The following is a 20679-nucleotide window of genomic DNA, read 5'->3' as shown; positions in this document are numbered from 1 at the left end:
AAGCATAACTATAAAGTCTATTTAAAAAAAAAAACAGCCTGATTCAATTATTACTTAAAACAAGAACTGTAAATGTTTAAGGAAACAGATCTCTTTTTAAAACAGCCATTGCATAAACAAAGATTTAACTGAAAATGAGCTCAGAATGAGGCAGACCCGAGTGGGAATCTGAACTGTACAGTTAACTGGCAACGTAACGACAGATAAACTACTGAACCTCACCAAGCCTCAATGTCCTCATCTATGAAACTAGGATAACACCTAGTTTCACTGGGACCAAATGAAGATTAAATCATGACATTTAAATGAGATAACGCATTTATTACTTAGTGTCCTGGATACGATTCCTGGAACACAGGGGTGTTCAATAAATAAATGCTATTGCTATTAAAGACAAGACCATAAAAATGACTGCACAAGAAGGGACTTCAAAAAGCCCATGTTGTCCAATACTCTCATTACAGATGAGGACACCTTACTTACCCAAGGAGGGTAAGTAACTTCGACAACTTCTGATTATCCAATACAGCACTTACCATGGGCCTTATAAATAGTGGGCACCCAGTAAACATGCTGTATGAATAATACCCCATATGAAAGAACATATTCACCTAATCTGCTTAAAAATCACTTAAAACAGGTCTAGAGTAAGGGTATGTATTCCCTATGGTTTCTATCGGGAATAATTTTTTTTCTTTCTTTTTCTTTGGCCGCACAGTGCAGCACGTGGGATGTCAGTTCCCAGACCAGGGACTGAACCCGTGCCCCCTGCAGTGGAAGCTCAGAGTTTTAACCACCGGACTACCAGGGAAGTCCCTAGAATAATTTTTCTAATTAAAGAAAAATTCTCAATGGGAGTCAACATTCATCTGGACCCACGCTGTCCAATACAGCAGCCACATGTGATTACTGACGTTTAAGCTACTTAAGTAAAACTAAATATTCAGTTCCTCAATCACACTACACATATTTCAAGGGCTCAAGAGACACATGTGGCTAGTATTACAGGGTAGCACACAGATAGAGGGCATTTCCAGCATCATGGCAAGTTCTAGTGGACAGCACAGCCACAGGAGAAGACACCCTTAAGTAACGTATCCTTTATTTACTGAAAACGGTGGATGTGGTTTCCTAAATCCTACTGTCTGCTAACAGCACTACCAGAAGAAAAGAGGGTAAAGACCTCAATAGCCTTCCTTTTTTAATCCAAATCTGCATATTCTATCAAGCCTAATTTCCCTTGAAAAGTTCAAAACAGTATATCCTTGGGGGGCAGAGGGATACTGGGGTCTCGAAGGCAATGGGGACTGGGGACAGGTAAAAGTACGACCTTTAACAAAATGTGCTCTGAGCAACCACAGAATCTGCACCACTGTCCTCCACATCAGTAAACTGAACGTTCTTCGAAACAGGTCAGCAACCCACCCACCCAGCCTCACTCACACAGAAGGGCCGTAAAAGGGCGGGTATTCACCTCTGCTAAGAATCTGTGGTTTTGCAACAGGACGTGATTGGTGCATAAGCTAATTTCCTTTACAATTCTGATGCCAAAATACTCACGTGACCCCATCTAAGCCCAGCACAGCCTCACACTTGCCCTCCTATGATCCACAGAGCCAGAAGCCCTATTAGATGGAACAAGGCCCAGAGAGCAAACCTCTCTGCAGCCATGCCCACCTCCATCATCTTCTCCGAGGTCCCAGAAGGCTGGCACGCCCTCCAGGAGCCAGGAAGACCACCTGGCACCCTTAGTTCCTAGGATGCTAGGACACAAGACCAAATTAGAGACTGGCTATGATCTTCTCATATGATGCTGAGGCCCTTTCAAAAATCACAGGGTGCCAGAAGCATTTTTATAATATTTCACCCTTTATGTACAGAAGGGGGGGAGAAACAGAATTTATTTGTACTTGTTTGTTATATCTAAAGAAATGAGGGCAGAAAAGAAAATGTCTACACAAAAACTCACCAGTGAAGATCTGTAGCAAAATTATTGGTAACATCCAAAATCTGGAAGCAACCCCAAATGTCCATCAACTGGTGAATGGACAAACTGTGGTATACCCATGCCATGGAATACTACAGAGTCCCATACGGCACTAAAAAGGAACAAAATAGCAATACATGCAACAACATGGATGAATCTCCAAAAAAAACCATGCTAAGTGAAATCAGTCAAGCACAAAAATCTATGTACTGTGATTCTATTTCTATGAAATTACAGAAAAGTCAGAACCACAGTGACAAAGCAGACCAGTGGTTGCCTAGGGAAGTGGGTGAGGGAAGAGGGGAGGGAGTACAAAGGGGCACGAGAAAACTATTTGGGGTGAGGGAACTATTCTACAACTTGACTGTGGTAGAGGTTACAGGATTATTACCCAAACTCATTAAACTGTCCTCTTAAAACTGGTGAGTTTCAGTGTATGTAAATAATGCCTTAATAAATAAAACAAAGAGAGACCCTAGAAATATTAACAGTGGTTACCCAGGGCTTAAGGGTTTAGGGAGGGAGGGGCAAGCTGGAGGAGACTGGGCAAATGAGGACAAGGACAGGAGGGAGATTTTTCATTACACACAGTTTTATGCACGTATTTTCACTTCTGAAAGTTGTGACTGTATTGCCTTTTCCAAAACTGAGTTACAATTCTTTCAAAGCCAAACACAGAGGAGGGCTTCATGCACGGGCTCAGCTGGGCCAGCGTGGTCCAATGGCGGGTTCCTGTGGGTGGGTTCCAGGCATGAAAGGCTTAAAGGGGGTGGGGGTGGGGAGGATGAAAAGTCTGATCCAACCAGAGTTGCAGGTAGAAGACCAGCCCTGTCCTCTAGGCCCCGAAGCCAGCACTCCCGGGCCTCCTGTCACATGTTAGAAAAACAATAGCTACTATTCACTGAGCACTTACTATATCCCAGATGCTACTACTCACGTGGCATATAGCACCTCATTCATTATGATGAATCAACAACACGGATGGAGCCCTCACTGCGTGCCAGGTACGACAGCGGGCATTTTACCTGCTTTATTTAACTATTTTCCTCAAATAGGCTCTGTGATGAGGAACCAGTCCCAGAGAGTTAAATGAAGCCCCAAGCTATGTAGCTGAAAGTGGAGGAGTGAGAATTTAAACCCAGGCGGCCTGGCTCCAGAAGCCAAGCTTTACATCTCTGTCCAAGAACAACTCTGTTCTTGGGACAGAGGCAACACTAACTTCTACACCCATGCAGGCTGAGGCTGGGGAGGGAACCCACATCAGACACCACCTGGATCTGTGCACCTGGCCTCCTCTGCAGCACAAGGGCCCTGCCAGGAGGGTCTTCCATTATCACATCAGAGAGAAGGAGCCAGAAGGATGGAGAGAGTCACGATGCTGCCGGGCTCCAAAACCCTTACTCCATCAAGCTGCTTCCTTGGCTAACAAGCAGTGAGAGCTGAAACCCAAATGTAAGTAAGAAGCATGTTTGAAGACAAAATGTTCCTGAGCTCCAAAATTTTAAAAGTCTCTATTTCTTCAGGCAAATGAATCACATGTCCAGGTCAGAGTCCTGAGCTGCTGTCGGAGAGGCCAGGAACCACGGAGGTACCACTTGAACAGCATCCTGCAACTACTCTTCAGCATGGAGAGAGCCGATATTCATCAGCCCAATATGAGGCAAATGAGGCCAGGAGGCAGGAGGGGAATAGTTCAACATCACACAGCAGGTCAGGGGCCAAGATGTGGCCTGCATTCAGGGTTCCAGACTCCCGGAGCGACTGCTCTTCCTGCCCCTCCAGCATTTTCCAGAGTGTGGTATGCAGATCACCAGGGTTCGAGAGAGGTGTTAGAAGGGATATGGATGAATGCAATTTAGTGGTTACCTAATTTTTTAAAATTTATTTATTTATGGCTGCATTCGGGCCTTCATTGTCACACGCGGGCTTTCTCTAGTTGCGGTGAGCAGGGGCTACTCTTTGTTGCGGTGTGTGGGCTTCTCATTGCAGCGGCTTCACTTTGTTGCGGAGCCGGGCTCTAGGCGCGCAGGCTCAGTAGTTGTGGCTCGAAGGCTCTAGACCGCAGGCTCAGTAATTGTGGCGCACGGGCTTAGTTGCTCCATGGCATGTGGGATCTTCCTGGACCAGGGCTCGAACCCGTGTCCCCGGCACTGGCAGGCGGATTCTTAACCACTGCGCCACCAGGGAAGCCCTAGTGGTTACCTATTTTTAATATGCATAGAAAAAATATAACTACCACATCAAACGTGTAATTTTACAGATGTTTTGTGCTTAGAGTAGACTGAGGTGTTAGGCTCAAGACAATTTAAAGAAAAACATTAAATAAATAATAATAAACTGTGCTGGTAGATGGCCAAGTAGGGGAACATGTCCTACACCATCCTGGGCTCACTCTGGAAGCAGGCTAAAGCAAGAAAGAGTAAAAGGAAAGGATGAAACGAAAGAAGGGAGAATGGAGGAAGCAAGGGGAACAACAGAGGTGTGGAGTTCCGCCTTGGTCCCCGCAGGTGACTCAGCTCTTGCACAGGGACTGAGTGCCCTGCAGCTCGGGACATCAAAGTGCCTCGCTCCCCCCTCCCACCCCCGCCAAGCTGACCCAGCCTACGCTACAGTCTTCCCACCCCAAACACGCTAAGGTCCAAACGCCACACATGAGCCCAGTCAGGGAGAGTAAATGTCCTGAGTCCTAAGTAGTCCCCACTCCAAGACTACTGTCAAGGTGACCTCCCTCTGTTCCCTATACTTGAGAAAGCTGTCAGTGTTTAACCCATTTCCTTGCCTCAGTGACTCTCCTTTCTCTTTTGCTGCACGCTTCTTTCGAAATTCCAGGGCAGGGGGGCCAAAAGCCCCCCTCAAAGCCTCCCAGCTCACAAGAACCCTAATTACTAAGGCTGCCTTGGTTTAAAGGACAATCTGAGTTCACACGTTTCCACACCAACATCAGATGCTGGGACGTATAGCCGGAAAACACTGCAGGGTAGCCGGACTCTCCAGAGCTGTGCCTGTCCCACCCCTGTGGGTCCTAAGAATGGGATGCTCATCTAAAATCGCCAGGGACACAAAGGGCCTTATCATCAAGCTGTAGTTGGACCCCCTCCAAGAGACAGGAGCACACACGTTTTAAGACAGGAATAAAGTGATTTGCAAACACTCGAGCCTTCTTAGACTTTGAGAAAGACTCACTGGCTTACTAGAAAACTAGGTATCAAATACTCATAGGGATTATACTTTCCTCCACACCACCCTCCTACAAAAAAAAACCCCAAAATTTGTGGAAGAATGCTATTAAAATCTTATTTTTAAAGCAGCCTCACTGTAACGACCTCTACCTCACGAGGTACGTACAACATGGGCCACAAACCAGGCTTGGTGGGCACCTGGCGTGAATAGCCGATTCTCTTCATTTTCATATTCCGTTCTGCAAATTTGCCCGCTTGCTAAGGTGTATGTGCAACCCCCAGATCAACACTCAGGGCACTTGCACGGTCATCCAGACACGCGCGGAGTGGTAAAGAATCTGGGTCGCTGGACGTGCGCCACCCAGCTGCGGGTGGGTGAATGAGGCGATCTCTGCCTTCTTGTGTCAGCTCTCGAGCTGTAAACAGAGCCCTTCTCACAGTCTATTCAGTGCCACATTTTCCACCTTGCTGTTGATTCTGCTGTTTAATAACAGCCCCCAGCGCAGTGCTGCCCAGAGTCCCAAGCAGCAGAGGGCTGTGATGCACTTACGGAGAAAACACGTGCTGGACAAGCTGTGTTCAGACGTGAGTTACAGAGCTGTCGGCCACGGCTGAGTCAACAGTACGTATGAAGTAAGGCGTCCTTAAGCAGAAACACACACAAAACAATGTCTTTTTTTTCTCTAATGTTTCACATTAGATCCTCAGATCCTATTCATCTTAGAGCTGAGAATTCACATACTTTTACCAACCTCTCCCTAATTTCCTGACCCATGGCAACCAATTTTCTACTCTGTTTCCATGAGTTTGACTTTTCTTTTTTTAAAGATTCCACATATAAGTGATACTATGTCTTTTCCGGTTATGTAATAATCAGATGATAAAAATGTTGTCACCAGAGCATCCCAGGAACCTTACCATGTTCCCCTAGGAATAACGGTTCAGGATTTGCTAACTCAGTGTTCGTGGTGACTTTACAGAATGACAACCCAGAGCAACAAGAACAGACTGTATACACACAGGCAGGGAGAGCAGGTTCACACCTCCAGATACAAGCTACAGGAGCCGTCATAACAATCAATAAGAGTAGGAAAAAGGACAAAAAGTGCTGTACAAAGACCCTCAGAACAGTACAACACACAGAGAAAAATTAGAAACCTCTACTTGTCCAACTTCAGGGGAATGGTAAGTAACAGTATCAACCAGTTGACGTATCAGTCATTTAAAATGTTCTTGAAGGGTTTATAACAAGAAAATTCTTGTGAAAAAAACCAGGATATAAAAATAGCATAGGCAAGGGCTTCCCCGGTGGTGCAGTGGTTGAGAGTCCGCCTGCCGATGCAGGGGACACGGGTTCGTGCCCCGGTCCGGGAAGATCCCACATGCCGCAGAGCGGCTGGGCCCATGAGCCATGGCCGCTGAGCCTGTGTGTCCGGAGCCTGTGCTCCACAACGGGAGAGGCCGCAACAGTGAGAGGCCCGCGTACCGCAAAAAAAAAAAAAAAAAATAGCATAGGCAATATGAACTCAATCACATGAAAAACGTTTAAACTATATAGACACAAAGCTGCTGAAGCAATATACCAAAAAGTAAACAGTACCTGCTGGCAGGGTAAGATTATGGGCAAATTTTTCTTCTTCTTTCCTGTATTTTCCAACTTTTCTATAATGAACACATTACTCATTTGTTTATTTACTGGCCGCGCCATGCGGCTTGCGGGACCTTAGTTCACCGACCAGGGATTGAACCCGGGCCCAAGGCAGTGAGTCCCCAAATACATTACTTCTATAACAAAGAGAAAACACTGCAAACTTTCTTTTAATAACGTCAGATTCCAAAGGGATCCCTTATATCACGGAACGAGGTCAGGAAGCTTCCCCGGGTCCCTGCCTCTGGTGCTCACGCCCAACTAGAAGGCCACGCACCTCCTCCCCTAGGCTGTGAGCAGCTTGAGGCAGGGACCGCCTTTTCTTCAGGCCAGCGTCGCAGGACCTGGCACAGAGCATGGCACACAAGAGACACTCAGCAAATAATGACAAAGAAAGGTGGGAGGGGGGCGGGTAGAGGAGACGGGGACGGGCAGTGAACCGACAGCAAATAATACCCAAGGAAAGAAAGCCAACTGCTGGGCTGCCTGGGTAAAGGCTGTGTTGTCAGTCTGGTCGGGCCATGGAGAGGGTGCTGAAACGGACAAGGGCAAAATCGAAATCGGAGCCTCCATCCTGGCGTGGGACTTCCTTTGCGAGGTGGCCCTGTCTCCCTGCCCAGTCACATCACGCTCTCCCACTCTTTTGGCTCCCACAAGTTTAAATTATTGTTGGTTGCCCTGAACATGACGTCTGTGTCTGGCACATGCTGTTCTCTCTACTGCCATGTCTATACCCGCCCCTTGTCCTCCTGGCAAAGGCATCCTCTCATCTTGGCTCCAACAAAACACCTCTCCCTTGGGGTCCCTGCCTTGACTCTCCTCAGCCAGACCCCTTCTTCAAGGCACCTGCACACACCCCTTACAGCCATCATCTTCCCTTCCCCAGGTTCTTTTGAGGCCCAGAGACAGGAATGAGCCAGACACCAGGGGGTCACCAGACGGTCTCAGGTGGTCCACAGATGAGCATCTTTTATTATCAACAGTTACCTAAGTTTATTTCAATGTGTACTTTCTACTCATGGCAATTAATACTGGTTTTCTGCTTGTGGTAATGACAAAGTTTCTCTCTTAGGACATTTTTGCAGGAAAGCAAGGAGCTCTCTCGACCTGGTCAGAACAGTGAGCCAGACTGAAGAAGCGAAGTTTGCCAGGCAGGGAGAGTGAGGTCAGATCAGAGGGCCCTGGAGGACATGGGTGAGGTACAGGCTACAGCACTTGTTAGAGCAAAGTGACGGGAAGAATGTGTGGAGAGAAAAACACTTGTTCTCTTTAGCCCCACAACCCCACTCCTGAGGAGGTATCTTAAGGAAGTGACTCAAAAGGAGGGGAGACAAATACATACAACACACGTACGTGTGTGTGTGTGTGTGCGCAGATAAAGATATAGACAGATATCCACTGCAAGGAACAGAGAGCACAGTGAAGGGCTTACAAATGGTTCACTTTTGAATCCTCACGACAACCCCATGAGGTAGGTTTTCTGACGTGAACATTTTACAGAGTCTGAGGACAGGAGAGACTAAGCAGCGTCCCGCACCACTCAGCACCCTCCCACACCTCTCCCACACCGCTACACCGTGCTATTTCACATCTGAACAGCTGCATCACATCCCACTGAAGAGACACACCGCCGTTTCAACCTACCGTTGAACGTCCACTTTGCTCAGCATTCTGTCACTGCCATTCATGTCTCCTGTGTACACTGCAGGAACTCCCAAAAGGACCTGGGTTTGAATCTGGACCTGTCCCCAGATTTCTTCTTTAACTCAGGGTACTGGCTTTCTGCACTGGTCAACCCAGCCGCCATGAAGCTCCCTCACCAGGTCATGCTGGAAAGCGTGGTCTTTCTAATGCGTTACTGGAGAAGCACGCTCAAAGATGAGTTTTCAGGGAATTCCCTGGTGGTCCAGTGGTTAGGACTCCGTGCTTTCACTGCTGAGGGCCTGGGTTCAATCCCTGGTCAGGGAACTAAGATCTCGCAAGCCTCGAAGTGTGGCAAAAATAAATAAATAAATAAAGATAAAATAAAATAAAAATGGGCCTGAGTTTACGTGGCAGAAAAGACAATGGCCTACTCCAGAGTGTGGCGTCCAGATTCCAGAGTGTTAGACAGAGGACCCTAGTCCCAGCCGCCTGGTGATTCACTGTGGGATCCGGACAAACCACAAGCCCCGTGTGAGTGGTGAAATTCCATGACACAGCAGAGGTGAAGGGCAAAGGCTATAACGTCAGAGCAGCTGGGTTCAAGTCCTGGCTCTGCCACTTATTAGCAATCTTTGTAAAATCTTCAAATTTACATAAAGTCCTAAATTCATAAGACCTCATTCTTAGGAGAATTCTGGAAACTAAATATAGGGTAATGCATGTAAAGTGCTAAGTAAAGTATGTAGTAACAGATGTACCGCCACCCTCTCCTTATTGACTCGGAGGGCCTGCTGAATGCTTCAGCTGATTTGGAATCTGGCTGTACTTGTTCCAATACACAGCCCATCACCTGAGACTTAGAAATCATTTTTTTTTCCTGTCCTTAAGAGACTCTGGCATGTAATGGAATTCAACTCACAGAATTCTAGCGGTTAATCCAATGCCACACAAGGACGTTGGAGTAAGACTGAAGCCTCACAGAGCACTCTGAGCTCACGAAGGTCCAACACTATTTATAAGTCCATGTTGTGCCAATTAGGCACATGATGGGAGGGCCCATCCTTGGGGACCACAGCAACCAGTTCTTGTCTGTTGTTTCAAGAAATGCTTCCTCGACAATCAATATGTACCAAACAGATCCCACGGAATCAAAATGAAAGCAGGATCTGGGGGAAAATTCCCAAGATGCTTTTGTGTGCTCTCCATCTGGAATTTAGCAAGCTCAGAAACCACAGTCCATCATATGCAAATGTTGAATCATTATGTCGTACGCTTGAAACTAATACAGTGTTGTCAGTTATACTTCAATGAAAAAAAAAAAGGAAAGAAGCCAATAGTCCATCAACACAAAAGCCCTATAAAGCCAGCTTTATCGGAGGCAAAAGAACAAGGGAATTCTAGCTAGCAGTTAGATAAATGCCTCTGGAGGAGGTTATTTAAAGGAAAGAATGAAGAAATCAAGGTAGTTAAGGAATTGGGAAGATTGGACCTATTTCCCAGGAACATCACCCAGTGCCAAACGAGATGACAAGTAATAGAGGCTGCCCTGACGCAAGGACGTGGAGACCCTGCCCATCTTGTGGACAGATACTGACACCCACAGCCCAGCACTCTAACCCCTCTGAGGACAGGAACCTTGTTCAGTACCTCTGTATGGTTTTACCTCTTCGGGTTGGAATAATCACTTACCCACTAGTTATCTAGGAGAGCGGCAACCACTGCCTCACTGCTCATTTCTGGCCCCAGCTGCAGTGTGACACAGCCAGGGCATGGAGCTGGTCCCAAGTTCAAATGCTAGCTTGCTCCCTGACAGCTACGTTATTTCAGAGTCCGCCTGGATGTGCACAGAGCAGAGCAGGTGGTGCAGGGAGGAATAAAGACCATAACAGTGCCCGAGGCCTCAAAAGCAATTCCACACCTGACGTGGCTTAGAGGTGTCTATGTGGGACATGGGGCTTCCTTGTAAACGAAGAACTGCAACTACTGCATGCTGACTCTCCCGCGTCTTAAGGTAGAGGCTCCAAGGCACTGAGCCGAACTATGAGCAGCCCCTAACAGTCTGCTTTAAGTGGCAAAGAATTTAAAAAGTACTAAAGAACATTTGTTAGACGTTCAGAGGAAAGTCCTCATACTTTCCTCTGCACGTGGAAATGCACCCTTGGACCAGCCTCCAGTGTGTACTGAGGGCTGGATTTTGGAATCAGAAGGATGGAGTTTAAAGGCCACCCCTGCCCCTTACTAGCAGTGTGATCCTCTACAAGATTCACGTTAACCTCTTTGGCCTCCATTTTCACAACTGCAAAATGGGGGCATGACCAGGGCAATGAGAAAGATAACATGAGACGGTACTTGTAAGGTTCAGCATAGAGAGGCCGACGCCATGCAAGTCCCCTTGCGTGATAAATCCTCTAAGCCAACGTGCAGAGGCCTGCTCTGTGTAAGGGAGCGCCCGAGAGCAAGCTCCTGGGAAGCTGGTGGTCAGGGCCTCTCCTTAGTGTCGTCATGACACCCGCATTTCAGATTTACAGTATTCCTTAATACAGGGATTTTTAGTCAATCCAATTCTCTTCCCTATGGAATGGTGCTAATTTGCAAGACAAATGATGAGATTGCTGTAGATAATAAGGCGCCATCGTATGAGGGCTGAGCTACAGCATTTCACGTATGTTACTCTTATTTAATCCTCCGTGAAGAGGAGGATATTACGTCCATTTCACTGATGACGAAGTTGAGGCTCAGAGAGATGAAGTAGGTAGTTCAAGCTCACACAGTCCCTAAGCAGCCAGGTCCAGGGGTCTCCTCCACTATACTACACCAGGCTGCCTTCCAACAATCGTTTTTTTCCCCACTGTATCCTGCCTCTTTCTTATACCCCTAAACCCCAACACTCTACATACCTTAAAATTAAACACATGTTCTTAAAAATAAAACATGAAACCCCTGAGGCAGTGAACTCTGGCGGGTCTGTAGCAGTTCACAAATGCAACCCTGGTTAGCAGCAGCTGAGAGCCCCTGGGAAAACATGTCACCTTCAGAAAAGGAGAAAATGGATCAGAACATCCAGGGCAGGTGCGGGGGAGAGGGGGGATGAGACTCACTGATTAGCACCCTGCCCTGCTCCCCTCAGAGGTGCTGGGCACCATATGTAACTGGCACTCCAGGGTTGGCCACTCATGCCAAGAAAGAAAAAAAAAATTAAGCCATTTTCCAGAAGAGTGACTTTTATTATAACCCAGAACAAAAGCACCATTTCAAGCAACCTGTTCATGGAGAGGCAGGTGCGTGCTCGGCAAGGCCTGTACTAACAGGGTGTGTTTCCAGTGAGCTCTAGGAGAGACAACGCCTCCTCTGGGAGATGGACACAGATGCGAAGTCCCAACTCTTTCCAACACAAAGCAGAGGGAGTTTACACATTTCAGGTCTCTTTCGGCTCTAATAACATGCCAAGAGTCCATGTTGCTGGTAATAACACAGTACTATTAATAAAAGTAGTTAATGTCCTCCTGTGTCTGGCTTTACATGTATTAACTCACTTAATCCTCATTAAGTCCATCAGAAATAGATCCTCTTATTCCCACCACTTCACTGTGAGACAAGGAAACTGAGGCAGAGAGTGAAGGAAGCTCCAAGGCTGCAGGTTCTGACCGCGACCCAGGCGGTCAGGCTCCAAAACCTGCCCTTCACTGTCCTGGACTCTAGAATCAAGACTGCCTTCAACTCCAAGGACGGCCAGGTGTGTGACTGTGGGCCAACTGCTCAGCGCCCGCCACGTGGCGGAGCTGCAGTGAATGCCGGCGCAGCTAGGGTCCCCATTCCCACCAGGCCCTGGTCCCGCCACCGCCGGACCCTCCGACAGCCTTCAGCGCCAGGAGTGGCCCGACCAGAGGGAGAGCACCGACCCAACCCCAGGGCAGACCCCACACTCAGCTCCTTCCACTCCTGTTACACCCACCTCAAGTGACACAGACCTCCTAGGAGCCCAACACTGATGTCCTGAGAAGCCAGGTGTGGCCAAGGGCTCATGTCCCAAAGGAGATCTGGACATTTGCTAGAAAGCTTCACTCCGGCATCGCCCTGCCCTAGAGTTTGGTCTGTACTAGGCTGAACCACATGAAATGCTGATATTCAGCCATTTTTGACCAAGGAAAACAGCAAGTTCATGTGGTTCAACCCAGTGGCGGGGAGGGCACTTACCTTCAGTAAGGACCTACTAGACATTCATCAATCCAACACCATGGAGCCATGGCCCACGGGCCAGGAACAGTGGAACACGGCGACAGTACTCACAGCTCTGAGCAGGGATGTAGCATCTGTCTTCCCTCCGACGACGAGAGACAGAACGTATTAGGCATCGTGAGGGTAACCAGCTCACGCTGCTCAAGGTCATACGACTATTATAACGGCCAGTATGGTCTTTCCCCTCAGCTTCCTGGGCAACCTGACACTGTCTGTGGTGCCCAGGCTGGGACAGGCTTCACAGGAAAAAGTCCAGGGCACCCTGTATGGTGTCGTCAATGAGGGGCTGTCACAATGACTAGGATGTATGCCAAGAACAACGGTGCTGCCCAGAAAGCCAAGGTGCATCCCTATGGTTTAGCAGGTATCTTTCTAGAAACAGACCGAAGGTTCCAGCTGCTTTCCTTTTCAACAACCTGAACCAAAAAACCCTCCGAACTTCTAAGCTACACCCACACTTCTTCAGCCTCCGTGGCTGGACCTATAGGTGAACCTCTCGACCTCAGTTTCCTCGTCTGTAACATAAGCATCCTCGTGGGTCCATGCGTGAGAGGAACAGGACAGCAGAGTTCAACAGGTGTGAGCGGATGGACCTGGATCAGAATGCTGACTCTGCCACTAACTAGCCAGGGCCCTTAGGCAAGTTACTAAACCTTTCTGAGCTGCAGTTTCCTTATTTGCACGATGAGGAAACAGGCCTCACAGAGCTGGGGTTGAGAGAATTAGAGAGTGACTGTGCATCCGGCAGGAACACAGGCAGAAGGGAGGTGGTACTGTACAGAGTCCAGGAGAGAGACCCGATAACCTATGGGAGGAAGACTGCCGTCTCAGGGCACCTCCAATTCCTGTTCCTCAAGACCAAGTCCGAGGGCTTCCCTGGTGGCACAGTGGTTAAGAATCCGCCTGCCAATGCAGGGGATATGGATTCGAGCCCTGGTCCAGGAAGATCCCACATGCTGCAGAGCAACTAAGCCCATGCGCCACAACTACTGAGCCTGCGCTCTAGAGCCCATGAGCCACAACTACTGAGCCCGTCTGAAGCCCGCACACCTAGAGCCCGTGCTCCACAACAAGAGAAGCCACTGCAATGACAAGCCTGCACACCGCAACGAAGAGTAGCCCCTGCTCGCCGCAACTAGAGAATACCAGCGCACAGCAACGAAGACCCAACGCAGCCAAAGATAAATAAATAAAATAAATACATTTATAAAAAAATAAAAATAAATGATGTTTGTGCTTAAAAAAAAAAAAGACCAAGTCAGAGGCCTCAAATCCCAGGACAACCAGGGTTCCACACCCACTATGGCTGAAAGAGATTTCGAGACAGGAGCTGTCTGGAAGAGGAAACAGAAGAAAGCAAGGACAGTACACATCAGAAACTCTCACAGAAGAACTTCCCTGGTGGTCCAGCAGTTAAGACTCCACACTTCTAATGCTGGGGACGTGGGTTCAATCCCTGGTCGGGGAACTAGAATCCCACATGGCGCATGGTGTGGCAAAAAAAAAAAAAGAAAAAGAAAAGGAAAGAAAGAAAGAAACTCTCACAGAGCCAAGAACCTGAAGTGGCCCAGCCTGCACTGCTGTGTTGGGTCCACATCCAGCCCCAGGGGCCACGCACTGACCAAGCTGCGCTCAGCAGAGAAGCAAAGGACTGATAAAAAACAAAGCCACAGGTGAGACAGAGACAAATTCAAGAGCAGGTCTTTCAGTGGCCATAGTACCTTAAAACACTTTTCACTAGGAGTGTGCAGTGGATAAAGCGCTCCTCCTCTCAGTTTCTGAGCATAAAACTGCATGCAGGAAGCCCATCCATGTGATAATAAAACATACCCCTTCAGGGTCAAAGCCTCATAATGAAGAAGCCTCAAGAAGCAGCATGACATGTGAGCAAGCCAGACCTGAACTGTCTGTCTGCCTCTCAGGGCTGCAACTGACAAGGGAAGAGGGCACTTGGTGGGAGGCTGCTCGTCACTGACCCCAGCAGAAACAGTATGTGCAAAACCATCTTTACATAACCCTAACATTTTAAACTAAAGAGATTTCACTTGGTAACCGTAATGAGTCCTCTGCCCAAATCTCATGGAAACTTTTGAGGCAATAAGCCCAAATCCCGCTAAATAACCATGATTCTAACTCAGAAAGGTCCTGCTGAGTTCAGTGCTAGAAGAGGAAGCTTCGCGGAGCAGTTTAAGCAGTGGGTGGAGAAGTTAGGGGTCTGAGCCAGTGGAAACGACCGCTTGCAATCTGCAGTGTGGTAAGAGCTTCACGGCCAGAAAGCACTGTGCTGGAAGCCCTTCAGATCGCCAGCCGTGGGCCGGGGACTCTGCCTCTCGGGGTCTCAGCAGAACTGGGGGCCACTACCACTTGCATCCAGGCTGCCTGGGGGGTTAAATACAACACCATCTATCAACCATCCATGTTAATAAAATAATCACTCCTGCTGCACCAACGGAAGTACCAGGCACTGTCTACACTTGCCACATGCAAACTCACTCAATCCTCACAATAAACCCCCTGGGGCAGGTGGGTGTAAACGACACGGTTGCTACCTTAGAAGAAATAGGACTACCAGGCTGAAAATGTATCGCTAGAAAGTTGCAGACGAAGGCTTCTCTCACTGGTATCCAGAGCTGTCCGAAAGCCGCGGAGCGGGAACAGGAGGAAGCCGGGAGAAGGGACGTGTTGCTGCCCCTGCACTGATGCCCAAGTCGGGCAGAATCTCAGACCTGCCCGTTGCCATTTGCCTCCTCCATTTAACTTGAAGACCCGTGTTCTCATAGGTCTGACTGCTGCGTGAGAGTCCACGGAATGAATGACCTGATGGAACAAACGTGAGTGGCAGAGGTGCCCAGCGTCCTGAGCTCGGGCTCCGGAGGCAGGCGGGCCTGCGTGATGAGGGCGACGTGAAGGCCGCGTAGGCTGAGCGGGACTCAGGGCCACCTGCCCATGCGGGAGGGCTGGGCGGCTGGGTCACTGGGCTAACCAGACTGAAATCCCCCTTCAGGCATTAGTAGCATATCAAGGCTTTGCAGGCACCACTATCTGGGATTTAAACTGCCCAAAAATAGTTGCTGGGTCAATGATAAAGCATCCTCTCCAAATGCCTGAACAGGGCAGCTCTGGGGGCAGAAGCTTCCCCCTCAGCCCAGAGGCGGTAAATCACGGCTGGCTCTGCCTTCCTATCTTTATCTTTCTCACCCACCCCTTCCTATCCATCCCCACCTCGGCCAGGACCCTTAGAACCTCGCAGGCTTAACGCCTGTGAATGTCTCCCTCCAGGGCCCTCCCGGCTGCACACCACCGCCAGATGACTCTTCCTAAAATACCACGACTCTGCCAGCCTCCTCAAATTTCTACCTGCCCTGTCAAAAATCTAACCGGCTCCACAATGTCCCAGATCAAATGCAAACTCTCTAGCTTAGCAACTCAGGCACTCCACAACTCCCTCCTGAGACCGAGGCTCCCCCACTGGCCGTCCACTCTGCGGATGGTCCCCAAACTCACAAGGCCGACCATCACCCCGACCTCTGCTCTTGTTCCAGGCCCCTGCACCCACCCCACCCTCTCCGCCTGGGCAAGGTCTTCCCGGGTTCACACCCAGCCCCCACCAAGGCTGCCTGCGGGCGAGCCTGCAGGGATGCGCAGACGAGTGGCCCTTCTGAAGGCTTTCCCTTCCCCCCTCCCTCCCTGCTGCACTTCATTTTCTGGATGCACCTTGCCTCCCATCCCGGATTAGAGGACAGGGATTATGGCTTCTCTTTGTGTCCTTACTCTGTAGTATGCAGAATAAGACAAATGATAACCCTGGCTACCACGTACTGTGCGCCAAGCACTGGGTTAAGCACATTACAATTTTCACTTCTTTCTCCCAGTATCCCTATAAAATGCCATCCTCACGTTACCCATCAAGAAACCGAGGCCAAGGGAGAGTAAGATCCTCACTGCAGGTCACACACTGAGTCGCAGAGACAGGACCCCAAGCCAGATCAGCCCAACCCCAAAGCCCACGTTCTGTGGCACAGACAGAAGACAAAAGTGCTCACCACTCCCTCATTCAGCGTCTATGAGGCGCTTACCAAGCACCAGGCGGCCCGCGCAAGGTGCTGGGTGTTTGGTGGGAACCAGACAAGGTCCCTGCTCTCACGGAACTCACAGGCTCTGTCCCTCTTCCTCCAAGCCCGGAAGAGGGCAAGGACTCAGTTCAAAAGGGGCTCCACCGGGCACAGACGAGGCACCCAGAGCCTGAGATACAGCATCAGGCTACAGCAGCACGTGGTGTCCACAGCACAGGGAGCCTTGTCTTCTGTGGTGGAGTAGAGCCTCTGGCTCTATCAGGGACTTTCTTCATTCAAGACACAGCCCAAAGCCAAGCAAACTCCAAATATTCCTTCAGCAGGCAGTAAGCAGTGGAGAAAACGGGTCTCCTTCTGAAGTCAGAAAACCCAGTTCCTCAACTTAGTAGCTATAAAGGGACTATCCACTTACCCTTTGAACCTCATCTGTAAATGGTGATAATAATAGTCACTACACATATAATTATGTGCCAGATGCTATTCAAAGCACTTGACAAGTATTATCTCATTTAATCCTCATAACAGCCTTATGAGGAGGTACTGTTATTAGCCCAAGGCTGTCTGGCTCCTAAGTCCTAACTTCGCACGCGATGCCGGAGCTCATGGCAGCAGGCAAGGCTCCACGTCCTCACACCAGAGCGTTGATCTCTAAAAGACTTAGTTTGGAAATGGCAATACTCTCGCTGGTCTTAACGTGGGTGATCTTGTACCCTTTGGACTTCCACACCCCACTCTCACTGGTGGGATCTGCCTCCAGGAGAAATGGGACAAGAGCCTGTACTGTGAGCCTTACTTCTCACTGTTTCTGAGAAACAGAGTGAGCCTCCGGCACAGGAGTTGGGGGGATCCAGAGCCAAGTCCCAGGCCCGCCCCTCACACCAGCCACTCAAGCTTTCGAGCATCCATCATGGGGTGGGGTAGGACCTAAGTCCTACCTCAGGTTTCTGGATGACGGTAGATCCTCAATCAATGGTAGCTACCCAGGTGAGAAGGGCAGGACTTCTGTGGCACAAACCTTCCCGGCTGGGAGAGCTTCTGGTCTGCAGGGGACAGACCGCGTGTGCAGTGCCATTCACCTCCGTGGTGGCGGCCAAACAAGGGCAGGCGTGCTCCTCAAGGCCGGGGCTGAAGCCGGGCACAAGCCCCAACTTTCTCTGAAGTCTCCTGCGTTATCTCAACCAAGTGTGCTTGCAGTTGCATTAAACAAGGCTCTGCTTCCTTAAACTGTAGGTAAGAGTGACACGTCTCCCTGCCAAACAACATAAGCTGTGAAGGCGTGGACCGGTTTGCCTTGTTTACCAGGCTTCCTTGTCCTGAGCACATAGGGCAGCACAGAGAAGGCACTTCATAAATACACCCATGAGCTTCAAGCAACTCCTAACACACCACTGTCTTTGCCTAATGCCAAGAGTTTCGCAGCCTGGGAAGCAGGAGTCTCAATGTTCAAAGTACCTGCACAGCCACCATTTCCCTGTGCTGTCAGTCATCTGTCCTCTCCCCTCCCCCAAGGAATGTAAAAGAAGAACAGGACTTCTGAGTTATAAATAGGAATATCTGCTTTCAAACATACGATTTAGGGCTTCCCTGGTGGCCCAGTGGTTAAGAATCCTCCTGCCAATGCAGGGGACACGGGTTCGAGCCCTGGTCCGGGAAGATCCCACACACCGCAACTAAGCCTGTGCGCCACAACTACGGAGCCTGCGCTCTAGAGCCCGCGAGCCACAACTGCTGAGCCCGCGTGCCACAACTACTGAAGTCCCCGCGCCTAGAGCCCGTGCTGCGCAACAAGAGAAGCCACCGCAATGAGAAGCTCGTGCACCCCAACAAAGAGTAGCCCCTGCTTGCTGCAACTAGAGAAAAAGCCAGTGCGCAGCATCAAAAGACGCAAAGCAGCCAAAACTAAAATAAATAAATTTATTAAAACAAACATGATTTAGCATCTCTTTAATCTCAAGCTATGGATCGTTGGCTACTTTGCTCAAGCATTCCACCAAAGAGCAGCCAGTTGGGTTTAAATAAACAAGGCTGTATATACATGTGGGGTCTGAGTGGAGCTAGACCTACACCAGGAGGTCTAGACCTACACCAGGAGGTCTACACCAGGAGACCTACACCAGGGGACCAGCCAAGACACCAACTGTATTGTTCCACCTTGTAACAATATAACAGGCTTCTCCCATCATCTCTTGTCAGGCCAAACCATCTGGAAGATGGAGGGACAACTCATGAGGGGGGCCCGGCCCATCCCTGCATGCTACAGCCCCACCATCCAACACCAGAATCATAACTCTAAATTAGGACAATAATTCCTAAATTAGATGCTAGAGCTGGGTAAGGAAAGTGCTTTGAAACGATAAAGCACTTACAGATAGTGGGAGATCATTACCTGCTAAGAGAATGCAAGTAAATTCCATTTGCTTATGCATCCGTAACTGATGCCAACAGAAATCACGGACTTTTCTCCAGCGCACTTTAGACTCTCAAACTGCTATTTCCCTCGATGGATAACTGAGATCTAGCTGGTTTCTCTACCATCAACCCTACTGAAAATAAAACCACAGTGGTTTTAATACATTTACCTATTATGCAACCCCACACCACCACTTCTGTCCTACTCCAACTGTCTACACTGGTTTCTTAGACAGAATATTCAAGTAGGGGATAAACTGAACAATAAGCAGTCAGAAATTACCTATAAGCCTGGGGGATACTAAGAACGAGTTACTGAGAGAATGAGTATGAAATCCAAGTGGCTAAGTTCAAGACACACCCCAAGCTATTTCCTTCAGTGCCAGGTACTGTTCTAGGCCCCAGGGATACAGACATGCAAAACAAAAGACAAAAACCGCTGCCCTCAAAGAGCTCACGTTAAATAAGCCTGCATCACCAGGAACACATAAGCAGCCTGGGACAACGGAAAGGATGCAGTTTAGAGCCTATCAGATGTGCTCCCGTCAACTAAGCAACATCTTGAGGAAGTTCCTCCATGCCCTGAGCCTCAGCTTCTTCACCTGTGAAATGGTAATACACAGCATCCCTCAAAGGGTTCTGTGTGGATTAAGTAAGTGGAGCACAGAGCACAGTGTCTGGCACCTAGTAGCCCCCCCACCCCGCTCCCACTCCCCACAGAAAAGTTAGCCTTTTTCCTCCACCCCTTCCACAGTCCTTACAGATTATCCAGGTAAGACCCAAATACAGGACTCCTGAGAAGCCTCATGTATCATCCTGTTCCTTCTGGGTCATTACAGGCATTTTCCCATCAGGTCTGGAGACTCAGGCACTGAGGGCCAAGGCAAGATGCTCCCCCCCTCCCCCCACCGCCAGAGATGCTGCCTTGAGCAGCCCCACCTGGCCATCCCAACCATCCTCCCCTGCTTTTGTCCTGACAGCAAACTTGTAAAACCTCACTCCAAGTCCTCACCCAAAACTGTCCTGGATAAGTCCTTCCCCACCCAGGCCTGGGACTGCTATCGGAGAAGTCCAATAACAATGGCCACGCTTTTCATCAACATACAGGAAGGCATGAAGAAAAAACTCAGCCACTCTGAATTAGTCACCCTAGTTCAGAAGCAACATCCCTTCCTTAAACAAGGAACCTAGAGCCCCAAAACTCTTTGGGGCCCAAAGTCCACATGCAAACACCTGCCAGCACCGGGCCAGAGGAGCAGGTGGCCACCCTTAATCTCAGTCCACCCTTCAAAGATGCCTTGGCCACGTGAGGCAGAAGCCCTGTGGCTCTTCCAACCTGGGTGCTGGGCCTGCCCTGCAGAAGATTCCAAAGTGGAGGGAGGGCGGACTCACTGGTCGGGGCCTAGGTGAAACCTCGGACCGGTCAGAGCGCCGCCAGAGCACCTGCCTTCATTACCAAAACAAACAGCACGAGTGGAGCGAGCTCTCCCTCGGAGTCTGGCT

General features: G+C 49.2%; 1 protein-coding gene and 1 long non-coding RNA gene across 3 annotated transcripts in view; both read right to left on the bottom strand.

Moving 5' to 3' along the window:
• The window catches only part of CAPZB (capping actin protein of muscle Z-line subunit beta), a 131920-nt gene that overhangs the window by 110902 nt on the left and 339 nt on the right, over positions 1-20679 (bottom strand). The window lies entirely within an intron of this gene.
• LOC149750822 (uncharacterized) lies at positions 2753-20676 on the bottom strand. The gene is made up of 2 exons (XR_016388770.1): positions 17703-20676; positions 2753-4189 (listed from the first exon to the last, which is right to left on the bottom strand). It is a non-coding gene; the product is annotated as an uncharacterized LOC149750822 (long non-coding RNA).

Source organism: Delphinapterus leucas, chromosome 1 (genome assembly GCF_059928025.1).
Source record: "Delphinapterus leucas isolate spDelLeu-1000000601 "Yukka" chromosome 1, BTC_Dleu_Yukka2, whole genome shotgun sequence".
NCBI classification, from domain to species: domain Eukaryota; kingdom Metazoa; phylum Chordata; class Mammalia; order Artiodactyla; family Monodontidae; genus Delphinapterus; species Delphinapterus leucas.
The sequence above is the reverse complement of the archived record's forward strand: the minus strand, read 5'-3'. Positions and strand labels throughout refer to the sequence as shown.